The following is an 18,080-nucleotide window of genomic DNA, read 5'->3' as shown; positions in this document are numbered from 1 at the left end:
AGAGCTAAAGCAAATATAACAAAATACCAACATCTGTTAAATCTGGGAGGTGGAAGCTTTCTGGATGTGTGTAATATTATTTTTTGTACTTTTCCCCTAACTTTGAAACATTTATAATCAAAATAAACATTTTTTAAATGATGGGATATAGAAGGAAGTAGACTTTTTGGAACTTAGGTGTGTATTGGGATATCTTCAAGTTCTTCATATGATTATTATGCCTTGGAGATGAGACAAGGGAGGTAAATATCCCATTTGGTTATGTAAGGCATAATAATAATTAGAGCAAACATCTACATATGTGCTTAGTATGTGCTAGGTACAGTTCTAAACACATTATTCATTTAGATGCCAGTGCAAACCTCCATCTGGGGACCAGATAACACAACCAAGAAAATGGTTTCATTCCTGGGGTTTCCAGCTCAAACTAAGTGAAATGAACAGGGAAGCATGGGGGCAAACAATATTAAGCTCCTGTTTCTCAGTGCATGGGTCTCAGCAGTAAGTGAGCCAGGGAGAAATAAACCTCTACCTCTGATGTAGCATCCTGGTAGGAGATGGACCTGTGGAAAACACGTCCCACTTCTAGAAAAGACCAGGGACCAGATGCTATAAGGGGACAGACCTGCTGACGTGGCTGCCGTTCCCAGTTACTCTCCCTTCCTTTGAAGATAACCACTCCCCTCTGCTCATCCCATTGATTACTCTTGCTTGTTTGTGACACTTCCATAAATAGTATCATTTGAAGGGTATTCTTATGTCTTGCTTGTTTTACTTAACATTATTTGTGAGTTTTATTTATATGATTGCACATACCAATAGTTCATTCATTTTCATTGCTATAGAGTTTTCCAGCATATGAATATGTTATAATTTATCATTCCATGATACTATTGATGGACATGTGGGGAGTCTCCAGTTTGAGGCTATTATGAATGGTGCTGTGCTGAATGTTCTTGTGTCCTGTCTTTTGATGCAAATATATATGTACGTTTCTGCTGCATATGTCCCTAGGGTACACATTTGTTCAGCTTTTGTATAAATGCCAGTTTTCTGAAGTGACCGTACCAATTTCCACTCCCTCCATCAGTGAGTGAGAGTTCAAGTTGTCCTGTAATATCATCAAAACTCAAATTTGTCTGGTTGTTGTTGTTTTTTAATGAATACCTAATCTATGCCTCTTTGTGCTCATATTTAGTATTTTTTCTAGGAAAGAGATTTCTGGTGAGACAAAAGGCTCCTCCTTGTTTTCCTTTTCCAAAAAGTTTCATGTTTTTTCTTTACGTATGTTCTATTCTAGGTGATGTTTTCTCCTTTCGTACTTTCTATTCTAGGTGAATCTTCGAACAAATTTATTAAATTCTGTAAAAATGTTAGTAATTGCTGGCTTAAAGATATGCACATTTACAATTTTGGTGGATCTGGCTAAACTGTCCATCCAAAAGGCTGTATGAATATATAGTTCTACCAACAATGAAGAAAAGTAACCATTTCCCTTCACCTTCACTAACCCCAGATATTAATGAATTCTGAAATTTTACCACAAAGAATCTGATTACATTTAAATTTGCATTTTCCTTGTTAATAAGGAGGATGGTTAAGTATTTTTTACATATTTATTGGCCATCTGTATTTCTTCTATGATTTATTAGTTCATATTGTTGGCTCGTTTGTCCATTTTTTACCTATTTTGACTTCTATCTGCCGAGTTTTTTATATTTTCTAGAGCGCACTCTCCAATAAAATACCACTAGCCATATTTGTCTACTTAAATTGAAATTAATTTAATTAAGTAAAATTTAGAATTCAGTTCCTCTGTCACACTGGTCACATTTCAAGTGCTCAGTAGCACACGTGGCTAATGGCTATCCTGTTGAGTAGCACAGAGAGAACATTTCCATCATTGCAGAAAGTTCTTTTGGACAGTTTTGGTCTAAATAGTAATATTTTCCCTGTATTGATATTGAAATATTTTCTCTTAGTCCATCCTTATATTCTGACTTTTGAGTACTTTCCATTGTGGTACAGAAAGAATACATTTTTATGTGGCCAAATACATTAATCATTTTTATACGGATCTTGCTAAGAAAATCTTCAGAAGTTGTGAACACATCTCCCCGTGTTTTCTTCTATTTACAAGATTTGCTTTGTTATTTCCTCTAAAAATTATTTTTTTAATCATAGTGTGAAATAGGAGCCCTGTTGAATTTATTCACAATCTTTCTGGTACCATGTCTTGTGCTTGAAAGGAGAAAAACCAGAAAATTTAGTGAACAGTACTAATTACCACTACCTTTAGCCAAGGTAATGAAAATTTCCTTATGATTTGATTTGCTAAGCAGTTCTTACAAGAACAGATATTAAGTTTTCTCAACTGCTTTTTCTGGGCCTCTCAAGAGGATCTTTCTTCTTCTTCTTCTTGAATTGGGACAAATCCTACCCTTAGTTGGAGGTAATATATTATTTTTAATTCACTAATGGACTTGATTGCTAATATTGTACTTAGAATTTTAATATCTTTATATTGGTGTTTTGTTAATTCATTTAAAAAACTATCCATCTTTGAATGGCTTGGATTTTCCTGAACTAAGAGATTTCTGGCAGGGGACGGTATAGAAAGGAGGAATTGGGCCAGTATTGCCTTCCAAACTTCATAACTCAGAGACTGTCTCCGTCTCCGCTACCACAGAGACAGACTGCTTCCTGCAAACACGGCTCAGCTTTGCAATTCCTTGAGTGGCTCTACTCAAAGAATCTTCTTTGAATCAGATCAGGTTCAAGAGTGTTTCTGCTGCCAGTCTTGCTTACTGTAGATCTTGATATTATTACTGAAAATGGGAGATAAAAATTTATTTATTTTTACTGATGCTTCCAGATCTGCCCCCCTGGACCTCAGCCTATCCGGCCACTTGATGAGCATTTTTCTGCCCATTCTTCTTGTAGCTTTGTTTAATATTAGCTGTTTTGACATTACGTGCATGTACTTTGGTGTCTGCATATAATATCTGGCCGTCTTAGTTTCACTGAAAATAGAGTAACTTTTTTTTCCCTTCTCCTTTCTGCTTTTGCAGGATTTCCTGGAGGGCCACGGGAAAGATGTTGATTTACTCAACCATGTTCTTATTTGAAGTCTGACCCTGTTCTTTGACCTTGAAGTCAAAACATCCTGTTACCACTGCTCTTGAATATTCTGAAAAATGAATTCCGACCTATGTTTTTCAATATTTCAATTCTATAATTTTATTGATTTGATTTTTATTTTATAAAATAAAAGAATGAGAAGATAATAGTGAAATAGTGAATTGGGATGGCAATCTGACTCTCAGTGGTTCCTTGTTATGGAATTGGCGTCGATACTTAGGGGGAAGCCTTATCCCCATCCCTCTGACCATAACTCTCTGGTATGGTAATACAAATAATCAGTAGGAAATATCATAGCTAATAATTCAGAAATATCATAATCACCAATTCAGAAGTTCATATCTCACCTCTTTTTTTGTTTTTCTTTCTTCTAGATCTATATCTTAGGATATATCTTAGGATAACTGTTACTATTATCTTCATTTTACAGATGATGAAATAAAGGTCAAAGAGTTTTGGTTCCCAAGATCCCATAGCCAGGAAGATGCCCAGATAGGATTTGAATCAAAACCCACCAAACTCTGAAGTTCACATTCATTTTACTGTACTCTACTGTATACTAAGCTGTGCCATATTGCACCATGTACTATCTACACTATGTGGTCTCTTCTACTATACCATGCTGTCCTATGCAGTTTCCTTACTTTCCAAGGTGAATTTGCACTTCTTGAAATATATACATACTATAAAGGCCAATTAAATAGGGTGCCTGGGTGGCTCAGTTGGTTAAGCGACTGCCTTTGGCTCAGGTCATGATCCCGGAGTCCCCGGATCGAGTCCCACATCGGGCTCCCTGCTCAGCAAAGGAGCCTGCTTCTCCCTCTGACCCTCCCCCCTCTCATGTACTCTCTCTCTCATTCCCTGTCTCTCAAATAAATAAATAAATCTTTAAAAAAAAGCCAATTCAAATGTATATTCAGATGTACACTAATATATTGTCTATTAAAGTGTAAGAATTTGTGCTGTGGCTTTTAATGCCAAAAGAAGAATTACAGAATTTATAAGTTATGATATTTTTGGCCTTTTTTTTTGCCTTAAAAGCTGAATATGCTGCTTTAGAACTTTAAGACAAGGTGTTAATGACTTTCATTTTCTTCAAATGAGAAATAGTCACCTTTTGTTGATTTCACTTACATATTCTCTACAATGGTGACTTAGACAAAAGGATAAATTGAGATTCATAGACTTATATTTGTGTGACACATATATAGGTAAGCAAACATAGATCTGACATTTGCTGCCTTAGTGTTACAGTTTAATTGGAAATGTTTGTAAGTTATATTAAGGTCTGTTTTGGCTGAAAGTACAATATAGAGAACTAATATCAAATAAGTATATTCGGTTCAACAGTTAAAATGATGAATCACTTAGTGTGCAAGTCTTGTATGTTCTTCATGTAATTACAAAATCAATATCAAATTTATGGGAAGCTCATAGTATTTTAATATTTTATTAACATGGAACATTTGTTTTTTTAATCTTTAGAACTTAAATTGCACAAAGAACATTTTAAATATTTTTTGTATATAATCATGACATTGTTGTCACACAGATATTATACATTTATGTGCCAGAAGCCTTAGAAATCACCTTATGACAATGTTGATCTATTGTGACAATTATTTCACTTTTGATATGTAGCAAGGAATGGGGGTTAGTCCGTGTTCATACTGGAAAACTTCAAAGGCTACTTGGAGGTTCCAGAAATCCTGGTTTTAATTAAAGTAAAATGATAAAGTCTTTATGTAGTTCAGATGCTAATATTCTAAATAATAATATATATTTACATTAAAGCTGAAACTGTTAAGCAAAACAATGCCTAATTTGTTGGCTTATAACTGTACTGGGGTCTAGAGCTCATTCATGTTCTAGTCCTAATTTAAGAATCTAATAGCTCATTTATTCTAAAAGCTTGGTCAAACAAGTGAATGTTACATTGGTTTTCACTAAAGCTCTTGGGATGTCTGCCTCTTTGGAAAAAAAATAAAATTAAAAAATTAAAAAAATTAAAAATTAAAAAAAAAGCCAATTAAATAGCCACTGTTGAGTTTAAAGACAGGTACGTTAGTCAAGTCATTAGGTTGCTAGTAATGACTTTTTCTTTTTTTAAAAAAATATTTATATGGTGTTAATTTTTATTCTTATTTTTTCATTGTCCTGATAGTTTAGTTGATTTTTTTAATTTTAATTCCTGTATGGTTAGCGTACAGTGTACTATTAGTTTCAGGGGTACCATAGAGTGATTCAACACTTCCATACATCACCCAGTGCTCGTCAGGACAAGTGCCCTCCTTCATCCCCATCCCCTATTTCACCCATTCCCCCACCCACCGCCCCTCTGGTCACCATCAATTTGTTCTCTACAGTTAAGAGTCTGTTTCTTGGTTTACTGACTATTTTTCTTTCATTTTTAATTTCCAAGTAATAATCAAAATTAATCCTTGCAAGGGAAAAAGATTTCCCCCCTCAAATTCTAAAGTTTCTTACAGGGACTGAATTTAAAGAAATTAGACAGTTTCCTAACTTAAGATCGAAGGAGGGGCAAATTTCCTATTCAGTAAGTCCAGGAATTCCATTACATTTCCTCCAGGTCAAGAGGCAGAGAAGCTAGAGCTCTTTCAGCTCCTGCCTGAAGATGAGCACGGACATGGGCAGCTCACAAGGCAGAAGGATGCCAAGACAAAAACCCAGGGTTCCATTCCTGACTTTGACTCTGTGGCTCATGAGCCTTGAGCAAATTACTTATCCTCCTGGGATTTCAGTTTTCTCATTTTCCGAGTGTGTTGGACTAGGTATCTTATGTAACATCTCCTTTGGGGCAAAAATGATATAATTTCATTTTTTTAAAAATGGGACTATGTGAGTTATACTGTTACAGTTGAAAAAAAAAACCCCACAGCTTACCAAAGTAGTATATACACTAGAATCCAAATAACATCTTACAGGAAATGCAACACATTAAAAAAAAATCTACTTCTCTGGGTGGTAGAATTTTTTTCTGTGGGCTTTTCTGCCTTTTTCAATCTCTGTACAATGAATATGTATTATTTTTGTAATCCGAAAAAAAATGTATTTTGTTTTTTTTAACACATTGGAAACTGCAAGAGAACCAAAAATAGAATAAAACAACCCAAATTTTAGTGTAACCAGGATACCAGACGAAAGACCCAGCATCCCACATATTCTGGAATGTTTTAAGATGTCAGGGGGTCAGGATCTCATTTGACAGATGCACTCACCAGCAACCCGGTCCCTCTCAGCAGCATCTGGGGACAGTGTTTCCATAATGACTCACAGGGACTGTGCCAGCCAGCCACTTCCAGCTCCAGAGTTGTGATGGCCTGACACTGTGGTTCTCATGGAATTCTGAAACAGGCCTGGCTTCATCATAATGACTGCCTATTCAAGGCAGAAATGGGAAGGAGGATATGACTAATGACATTTGGAGGGAGTATGGGAACAACACCAAAAATTACAGTGACTTTCTGGTTGGGACACACTGGGTAGGAACAGAACTGTGTATTCACAAATCCAAGAGTCTGTGGCCTGGCCAAAAGACCAGAGGCAAAAATAAAGCAGACCTGCCCAAATTGTCAGTTATGAGTGATAGGACTTGAGAATCAGAATAGGAGATGGGCAAGAAGCCATTTGACAGGTAGACTCCTCAGCCCTGGGGATAAACTTCCGTGGTCTGGGAGCCATAGAGAGAAGACCCACTTTGGCATAAAAGACACCCTCAGTTGTCCTGTGAACATGTTTCTTCTGTTTTGCCCCAAAACTACCCCCCATGGTACCTCATTATGCTCGTGGTAGATGCAAATAAAATCATCCTTTTCGTAAGTTCAACCAATTGTGGGAAACCTACAACTTCCAGGCACTCCAGTTTCCATTTATTAAAATAGGTGTTCTCACTCTGGATCTATAGACTTCTAAGTGGTCTATGGATAGAATTCAGGGGTCCTTCAACTTGAATCAGAGAGCAATTGCATGTTTCTTTTTACTAGCTTCTGACTGAAATTAGTATTTCCTTTCATAATGCATTTGGCAACAAACCACAGTAATATTAACAGTACCTTGACATGGTCACCAATGGAGAGTAGAGATATATTCAAACCACATTACAATTGTTTCACATATTTCAGAATGCTTTTATGCTCATTACTACTTGAAGTTAAAAAACTTTTTAGACACATTGCTAGATCTTGTCACTTAAGGCATTAATTATGAAGTATATCTATTACTATAGAACAACATCACAGAAAAATATTCTAATAACTATATTTACTATAATCTCTTTCTCTTTTTTTGGTATTTGTCTGTGTTTTACTTTGTGTACTTGAAAACATTATTCTGAGAAGTTGTCCGTAGGTTTCAAAAGGTGTCCAGAGAGTCCATGGTACAAAAATAATTTAAAATGTCTGCAATAAACAATGTGGTACTTTCTTTTTCACCCACATTAAATTTTTTTAAAAGATTTTATTTATTTATTTGACAGAGAGAGACACAGCAAGAGAGGAAACACAAGCAGGGGGAGTGGGAGAGGGAGAAGCAAGCTTCCCACTGAGCAGGGAGCCCGATGCGGGGCTCGATCCCAGGACCCTGGGATCATGACCTGAGCCAAAGGCAGACGCTTAACAACTGAGCCACCCAGGCACCCCTTTCACCCACATTAAATACGAGGCTAAATCTTTGGCATTTCACTACCTCTGAAGATTTCTGCTTCTAGCCAAGATGGAATAGCAGGGGCTGGATTTACTCTCCACTAATAAAACTTAAAAACTGGGGAAAATATATGAAAAAAAACATTTTCAAGACACTGGACACTAGTGATGGGCACATGACAAAGCATTGTGATACTGAGAGATGGGAAATGAACAAAGGGAACCCTACAATCCCCAGGCATATTGCCAGAAGAGATTTTCCAGGCATCAATGCAGGGAGAGGGAAGACAGGTAGAGTCTGGCAATCTCCCTGGATTGAGGAGCTAGAAGTCTGAGAGGCCAAAGTGGCTGCAATTTGCAGAGCAGAATATCATCAGAGAAGAGAGAGCTGCATGGAAAGGGGACTCTGGAGATTTTCAAGGAATCTCCTCAAATCTTCCTCTGAGGATAGATCAGCACATGTGTGAAAGAAAATAAATGACCCACAGCTGAAGAAAGAAGCTTCTTAAAGGATTAGAAGAAACAATCTCCAGAGCTCAGCTGAGCAGGAAAGAGTTTATAATTTATTGGGCATTGGTTTTGCCTCAATTGTGGGGAAAAATTGAGCCCTAAAATATACACCATTCTGGTCTCTCCTATCTAAGGTTAGAAGTAAGATCTGAAAGAATGAAACTGACCCCAAGTAACTTAACTGAATTTCAAAACAAAACCCAAGAATATTCATAGGACTAGGAATACCAAAATGCTCCGTATGCAACAAGGTAGAATTCGCAATGCTGGTACCCAAAAAAAGTACCTACCATGCAAAGGAGCAGGAAAATATGAATCATAATGAGAAAAACAAATCAATAGAAACTGACCCCAAAATGACACACATGATATGATTACTAGCCAGTAAAGACAGTTCATTATAACTATTTCATGCATTAAAGAATAAAGATTAAACATGTGAAGTAAATACATGGTAGATATATATATTATATATATATACATATATATATATATATATATATATATATATAGAGAGAGAGAGAGAGAGAGAGAGAATTGGGTTCAAGATGGCAGTGTAGGCAATAGCCAAACTATGGAAAGAGCCAGGCTGTCCATCGACAGATGAATGAATAATGAAGATGTGGTATATATATACAATGGAATATTACTCAGCCATCAGAAAGGATGAAATCTTACCATTTACATCGACATGGATGGAACTGGAGGGTATTATGCTGAGTGAAATAAATTAGAGAAAGACAATTATATGGTTTCACTCGTATGAGGAATATAAGAAACAGCACAGAGGATCGTAGGGGAGGGGAGGGAAAAACAGAATGGGAAGAAATCAAAGAGGGACACAAACCATGAGAGACTCTTGACTCTGGGAAACAAACTGAGGGTTGTGGAAAGGGAGGTGGGTGGGGGGAAGAGGGAACTGGGTGATGGCATTAAGGAGGGCACATGATGTGATGAGCACTGGGTGTTAGACACAACTAATGAATCGTATGTTAGCTAATTGAATTTAAATTAAAAAGAAAAAACAAAGCTTAAAGTCAGTACAAGGAAGGAAATAAAGATCAGAGAGGAAATACAGCTGACCTTTGAACAACACAAATTTGAAATGTCCATTTACACATGAACTTTTTTTGATAAAGACAGTACAGTACTGTAAGCATATTTTCTCTTTCTTGTGATTTTCCTAACATTTTCTTTTCTCTAGCTTACTTTATTGTAGAATACAGTATATATTATATGTATTATATAATATGTGTTAATATAATCTGTATTAAAATATATGTTAATTAACTATTTATGTTATCAGTAAGGCTACTGATCAACAGAAGTCTATTTGTAGTTAAGTTTTGGGGGACTAAAAAGCCATACAGAGATTTTTGACTGTGTGGGGGGTTGACACGCCTGTTGTTTTTCAAGGGTCAACTGCAAATGAAATAGAGACTAAAAATCAGTAGAAAAGATCAATGAAACTAAGAGCTGGCTATTTGAAAAGATAAACAAATTGAAAAAACTTTATCTAGACTAACCAAGAAGAAAAGAGATGAGACTCTAATAAGCATAATCAGAAATGAAAGAGAAGTTACAACTGACACCATAGAAATACAAAGAATTGTAAGAGACTACTATGAACAATTATATACCAACCAATTGGCCAACCTAGAAGTAATGGATAGATTCCTTGAAACATAAAGTCTTCCAAGACTGAATTATGAATAAATAGAAAATATGAATAGATAGAATACTATTAAGGAGATTTAATCCTTAATCAGAAACCTCCAAACAAACAAAAGTCGAGAGATAGACAGCTTTACTGATAAATTCTAACAAACATTCAAAGAAGATTTAATACCTTTTTAAAGCTCTTTCAAAAATTTAAAGAGGAAGAAACACTTCCAAACTCATATTATGAAGCTAGCATTTCCCTGATTCCAAAGCCAAACAAAGGAACACAAAAAAAGAAAATTACAGACCAATATCATTGATGAACATTGATGCAAGAATCCTCAACAAAATATTAGCATACTGGGGTGCCTGGGTGGCTCAGTTGTTAAGCGTCTGCATTCGGCTCAGGTCATGGTCCCAGGGTCCTGGGATCGAGCCCCACATCGGGCTCTTTGCTTGGTGGGAATCCTGCTTCTCCCTCTCCCACTCCCCCTGCTCGTGTTCCCTTTCTTGCTGTGCCTCTCTCTGTCAAATAAATAAAATCTTTAAAAAAATATTAGCATACTAAATTCAACAATACATTTAAAAGATCACGCTATGATCAAGTGGGATTTATTCCAAGGATGTAAGAATGGTTCAACAACTGCAAATCAATGAATGTGATAAGCCACATTAACAAAATGAAGAGGGACACCTGAGTGGCTCAGAGGGACACATTCAGCTCAGGTCATGATCCTGGGGTTCTGGGATCAAATCCTGCATCAAGTTCCCTGCTCAGCAGGAACCTGCTTATCCCTCTCCCTCTGCCCCACCTCACCACTCCTGCTCTCACTTGCATTCACACTCTCTCTCTCAAATAAATAAATAAAATCTTTAAAAACCCCTCAAAAACCAAAATGAAGAATAAAAATCACAATGATTGTCTCAATAGATGCAGAAAAAGGATCTGACTAAATTCAATATCAATTTATGGTAAAATTCAACAAAGTGGGTAAAGAGGGAACATACTTAAATATAATAAAGGGCATATATGACAAACCCACAGCTAACATCATAAACAGTGGTGAAAAGCTGAAAGTTTGTCTTCTAAGATCTGGAATAAGATAAGGATGCATACTCTTACCACTTATATAAAACATAATATTGGAAGTCCTAACCAGAACAATTAGGCAAGAAAAAGAAACAAAAGTCAACCACATTGAAAAGAAAAAAGGAAAACTGTCACTATTTGCAAATGACATACTATATATAGAAAACCCAAAAGACTCCACCAAAAAAATAAAAGTTGATACTAATAAATGAATTCAGTAGCAAGATACAAAATTGACATATAAAAATTTGTGGCATTTCTATATACTAATAATGAATTATCAGAGAAATTAAAGAAACAATTCCATTTATAATTGCATCAAAAAGAATAAAATACCTAGGAATAAATTTAACCAAGGTGAAAGACCTGTACATTAAAAACTATAAGACACTGATGAAAGAAATTGAAGGTGACATACAAAAATGAAAATATACACCATGCTCATGGATTAGAAGAATTTATATATATGTGTATATATATATATATATAACCCAGACATAAAAAAGAATGATACTTGCCATTTGCAACAACATGAATGGGCCTTGAAAGTAATTGAAAAAAGCTAAGTGAAATAAGTAAGATAGAGAAAGACAAATACTGTATGATTTCACTCATATGTGGAATATAGGCAAACAAGAAAACCAAAACAAACTTACAAATACATAGAACAGATTGGTGGTTACGGGATGGGAGAGAGTAGAAAAAATGGGTGAAGAGGGTCAATTGTACTGTGATGGGTGGTAACGAGACTTTTAGTGGTGATCACTTTGTAGTGCAATCGGATGTCAAGTTATAAAGTTGTAAACTGAAGCTTATATAATGTTACATACCAACTTTACCTCAACAAAATATATAAAATATATGTACATAAATACATATTTATATACACATAAAAATATATATACATCTCAGAATTGAAGAGATGAGAATTACCACGTCTGGAATGAAAAATATACTGGATAGGACTAATGCTGCAGAAGATGGGACATATAAGATCCTGTAGACCAAAGTTCAGGGAAGTTGAAGACAAAGCAATAAAAACTATCCAAAATGAAACACCAAGAGAAAAAAAAATGGAAAAAAAAAAAAAAAACAGAGACTCTGTATACTGTGGAACAACTTTAAGTGGCCTAATATATGTGTAATTGGATTGTCTGTAAAACGAGAGGGTAGAAAAAATACTTTAAGAAGTAATGCCCCCAATTAAGAAAAAATGATGAAAACTATAAACATACAATCTAAATCCAAAAAGCTGAGCAAACCCCAAGCACAAGAAACCAAGAAAACCAAAGTACATTATAATCAAATTGCTTAAAATCAATGATAAAGAGAAAATCTGGGGCACCTGGGTGGCACAGTTGGTTAGGCAGACTCTTGGTTTCAGCTTGGGTTGTGATCTCAGGGTAATGAGATTGAGCCCCGTGTTGGGCTCTGTGCCAGCCCAGAGTCTGCTTGAGATTCTCTCTCCCTCTGCCTCTGCTCCTCCTGCTCATGCTTTCTCTCAAATAAATAAATAAATCTTTAAAAAAAATAAAGAGAGAAAATCTTACAATATCCAGAGAAAAAAGACACTTTACAGAGGAACAAAGATGATGATGAGATGAGATGTTTATCATCTGAAACAATGCAAATGAGAAGATGGGGGAGCAACATGCACACACAAGCACAAATCTAAGGGCCTAGATAGTTTCATTGTTATTCTACAAAGCATTTGAGGAAGAAATAATATCAAATTGAAGAGGAGGAATATTTCTCTACTCATTCTATGAGGTCTGCATCACCCAGATACCAAAACCAAAGACATTACAATACAAGAAACCACAGACTCAAATCTTTCATGCAGATAGATGCAAAAATCTTAAACAAGTATTTGTGAATCAAAGTATTTCCTCTGAATAGTCTAGAGTTCCCCAGGTGGCCTCATATTCTTAATTATTAATTAATCATCAGTTTAGTCTCTGTCTATTGAATCTTCTCTAATGCCAGTCTCTCTGTGTGTGGATGGGTAGATAGAGATAGATAGATAGATAGATGATAGATAGATAGATAGATAGATAGATAGATAGATAGATAGATAGATAGATCGATCGATCGATCCCAACTTACAATGGCTTGACTTACAGCTTTTTTATTTTTACAATGATGTGAAAGTGGTAAGCATTCAGTAGAAACCATACTTCGAATTTTGAATTCTGATCTATGCCTGAGCTAGTGAGATGTGGTACAATATTCTCTCATGATGCTGGACAGTGGCAGCAGTGAGCCACATCTCCCAGTCAGCCGTGCCATCATAAGAATAAATAACTGGTACAACTATTCTGTACTTCTACAACCATTCTGCTTTTCACTTTCAGTATAGTATTCAATAAATTACCTTAGACATTAAACATTTTATTAGAAAATAGCTTTCTGTTAGATGATTTTGCTCAACTGTAGGCTAATGTAAGTGTTCTGAGCACATTCAAGGTAGACTAAGTTAAGCTACACTGTCTGGTAGATTAAGTGCATTAAATGCATTTTTGACTTACAATATTTTCACCTTAACCGTGGGTTCATTGTAACATAACTCCATCATAACTCGAAAAAGATCTGTGTGTGTGTGTGTGTGTGTGTATACATACATATATATGTTTTTGTGTGTCTACATATATGTAATGAAAACCCTTGAACGTGGCTATTGTTAATCATATTACATAGATGAAGAAAATGAAACTCAGAGAGGTTAAGTCCTCAAGGCCACATAACTACTAACTGGATTTGAATCCATGCTCTGCTGCTTGCTAAGGAACATAAAACCTTTTCCTTAAGGAATATTCTAGTTTTACCTTCAGTCTGAAATATTGTCCCAAATTTTCAGCTCCCATCAAAACATTAGACATCGATTTCTGTATAAAAAACTCTTTATGAAAGTTTGCCCAAGTCATTTTCTCCCACTTATCTCCTACCAGAATAAAAGTTCCTTTAGTGGTATTGCCACAGTGGTTTTGACCACTTGGATTTTCTCTAACACTCCTTACCACTTGCATTTTAACTACTTGCATGTTACTTTTCATTACTAGATTAAGTGCAAGGTAGAGTCTTATTTCTAAATCTCCCTAACACCTCACAGAAGGTTTTATACATAGTAGATGATCAACATGCAAATGAGGAATGAACTCAAATGAAAAAAAGAACCAACACAAAGTAAATGGCAAAGCTTTTAGAAGAAGCTAAAAGGACTAATATGTCTTCTTAGCACTAAGATTTATTTCCATAGTTAGAAGTAAAATAAGGAGAACCTGAAAGAGTCCAAATCCTGGAAAGTGATATTGATATAAAAAGATTCTTTTTTTAAAGATTTTATTTTTATTTATTTATTTATTTATTTATTTAAGAGAGAGAGAGAGTGCAAGCTGGGGGAGGGGCAGAGGGAGAGAGAGAATCTCAAGCCGACTACATGATGAGCATGGAGCCTGATCCCATGACAAGATCATGACCCGAGCCAAAACCAAGAGTTGGATGCTCAACTGACTGAGCTACCTAGCTGCCCTGATAGAAAAAGATTCTTGTCTGAAATTGGAAATAGAAGGAAGACAGAACTTTTCAAGACATATTCATTCATGAATATTGTTTTGCTGTAGAGCCTAATTTCTGAAAATGGAGCTGGAGAAGAGGGGAAAAGTGCTTCTCAGATAAAAATTAACATTCACATTTTATTGCACTTATACCAGCTCGTTTTTCCAGTTAATTGCCTACCCAGTTAGGTTGGACAAAGACAGTTTAGACCTTACCACAAAAATAGACATATAGCATACACGCTTGCCTGCCACAGTGTGGTAACAGGCTTTGGTAATTTATATAAGCACAGTATTGTAATGAAACATGCAAAATAAAGACTCGAGTGTAGCAGTTCCTGTGGTGGTTAAGGAACAAATGTCATTGTGGCAAAATAATTTTTAATTGGGTGAAAATGTAAGAAACTAGAAACTCCAGGTCTCTAAAACCCACCATATTTCCTGCTTTTTGCTTTCCATGCTATGCCAGGGAAAGACATGACTGTCTTTTACATCCATTGGAAAATTTCAAATACATTCAAACACTTTCAGATAGCCACGAGTCTATGGAAAGTAAAGAAGCTGAATGCCCCAAATTTCCATGCATAGAATAATAGTTGTTATTAAAGTAATCTGTGCTAAACATACAGTTCTGCTTTTAGACATGATGGCATAACTGATATTATATTTATTCTCATACCTAAACAACTAGAAAACCAGACAAACGTGTATGAAACAATGGTTCTGAGAGATTGACAACAGGCAGCATAGGACTATGATTCTCAAGAGAGAGGAAACAGGGACGCCTGGGTGGCTCAGTTGGTTGAGCGTCTGCCTTCAGCTCAGGTCATAATCCCGGGGTCCAGGGATCAAGCCCCACATCGGCTTTCTTGCTCAGCAGGAAGCCTGCTTCTCCCTCTGCCTGCCACTCCCCGTGTTTGTGCTCTCACTCGCTCGCTGTCTGTCAAATAAATAATTAAAATCATTAAAAGAGAGAGAGAGAGGAAACAAAGCAGACGAGTCCTATGATTGCCTCAGTTTATAGCCTGGAAGCAGGTTTTAGGCTGCAGTGCAGCAATGGGGAACCTACACAGAGCCAGTGGCCTTACTGAGTTAAGGAGTCAGAGTTTTGAGAGGTCAAGACAGCTAGAGCAGAATACTAGAGAGGAGAGAGATGTGCAGAAAAAGATACTGGAGATATACAAAGGAGTACCCTTGGATCTTTGGCTAAATATTCATCTGCATCTGTATGGGGAAAAAAAACTATTCAAGACCAGAGAAATAATCACTAGAAAGCAGTTGTTATACACTGAATGTTTGTATTCTCTTCAAATTCATATGTTGAAATCCTAACTATCAGTGTAGCTCTATCTGGAGTAAGGAAGTAATTAAGGTTAAATGAGGTCATAAGGGTGGGGCCCTGACTTGATAGGATTAGTGTCATTATAAGTAAAGGCACCAGAGCATTCCCTCTTTCTTTCTCTCTCACTCTTTCTCCCCTGCACTGCCCCCTCCCACTCTTTGCACACTTCGAAAAAAGGCTATGTGAAAACATAGCACAAAGGTGCCCATCTTCAAGCCAGGAAGAGAGGTATCACCAGAAACCAAACGCTGCCAGACTTTGATCTGGGATTTTTAGCCTTTGGAACTGTGAGAAAGAAATTTCTGTTATGTAAGTCACCCAGCCATGGCATTTTGTTATGGCAGCCTGAGCAGAGTAATATAGTAGTAAACTAAACAATTCTTGGAGCTAATACAGTACTGGAACTAATTCATGGTCCTACCAGCCAGCATGGAAAGACCATTTGATACACAAGGCATTGGGTAGTAGTGGGGCTAAATTACCCTAAGACTAAAGACTGGAATCTAGTGTATATTTCGCTGGGGTTGTGGTTGGTACTTTTATTTTTTTATTTTTTGTTTCTTTTTTTGTTCTCTCATTTGTCTATTCTTCTCTGGACAAAATGACTAGAAGGTAGAATTAACCACAAAAGAAAGAACCAGAGGTAATACTCTTTGCCACAGATTTAATCCATATGGATATAAGTAAAATGTCAGACCTGGAATTCAGATAACAATTATAAAGATAGAAGCTGGGCTTGAAAAAACATAAAAGACAGTAGAGAATCCCTTAGTGCAGAAATAAGAGAACTAAAATATAATCAGGCTAAAATTAAAGATATTTTAACTGAGATGCAGTCTAAAATGGATGTTCTAATGGCTAGGGTAAATGAAGCATAAGAGAGAGTCAGTGACAAAGAAGACAAAATGTTGAAAAGTAAGGAAGCTGAGGAAAAGAGAGAAGAACAACTAATGGATCATGAGGGATGGCTTCAAGAAATCAGCAATACCATAAAGAGAAACAATATTAGATTGATCGGGGTTCCAGAGGAAGAGAAAAGAGAGAGAAGGACAGAAGGTATATTTGAGCAAATCATAGCTGAGAATTTCCCTAATCTGTGGAAGGGAACAGGCATTCAAGTCCAGGAGGGACAGAGAACCCCACTCAAAATCAACAAAAATAGATCAACACCCCGACATGTAATAGTGAAGCTTGCAAATTTCAGAGGTAAAGAGAAAATCCTGAAAGCAGCTTGAAACAAGAAGTCCTTAACCTACAAGGGTAGAAACATTTGACTGGCAGCAGACCTATCCACAGAGACTGGCAGGCCAGAAAGGGCTGGCATGATATATTCAGGGAAGTAAATGAGAAAAACATGGAGCCAAGAATACTTTATCCAGCAAGGCCATAACTCAGAATGGAAGGAGAGATAAAGAGTTTCCAAGACAAACAGAAATTTAAGGAATTTGTGATCACTAAACCAGCCCTGCAAGAAGTATTAAAGGGCATCCTGTAAGTGAAGAGAGACCCCAAAAGTAACAGACCAGAATGGAGCAGAGACAATATACAGAAATAGTTACTTTACAAGAAATACAGTGGCACTAAATTCATATCTTTTAATAGTTACTCTGAATGTAAATGGGCTAAATGCTCCAATCAAAAGACACAGGGTATCAGATTGGATAAAAAGGTAAGACCCATCCATATGCTGTCTACAAGAGACTCATTTTAGACCCAAAGGTACCTCCAGATTGAAAGTGAGGGGGTGGAGAACCCTGTATCATGCTAAGGACATCAAAAGAAAGCTGGGGTAGCAATCCTTATATCAGACAATTAGATTTTAAACCAAAGATTGTAGTAAGAGATGAAGAGGGACACTATATCATACTTAAAGGGCCTACCCAACAAGAAGACCTAACAATTGTAAATAATCATGCATCTAACTTGGGAGTAGCCAATTATATAAACCAATTAATAACAAAATTAAAGAAACACATTGATTATTAATACATTAAAAGTAGGACTTTAACACTCCACTCACAGTGATGGACAGATCATCTAAGCAGATCAACAAGGAAATAAGGGCTTTGAATGACACACTGGACCAGATGGACTTCATAGATATACACAGAGAATTCCAT

This window comes from Eumetopias jubatus, unplaced genomic scaffold (genome assembly GCF_037043125.1).
Source record: "Eumetopias jubatus isolate StellerSeaLion01/CBP00866 unplaced genomic scaffold, mEumJub1_p1.0 scaffold_7, whole genome shotgun sequence".
In the NCBI taxonomy this organism is placed as follows: Eukaryota; Metazoa; Chordata; class Mammalia; order Carnivora; family Otariidae; genus Eumetopias; species Eumetopias jubatus.
This window is presented reverse-complemented; position numbering follows the sequence as displayed.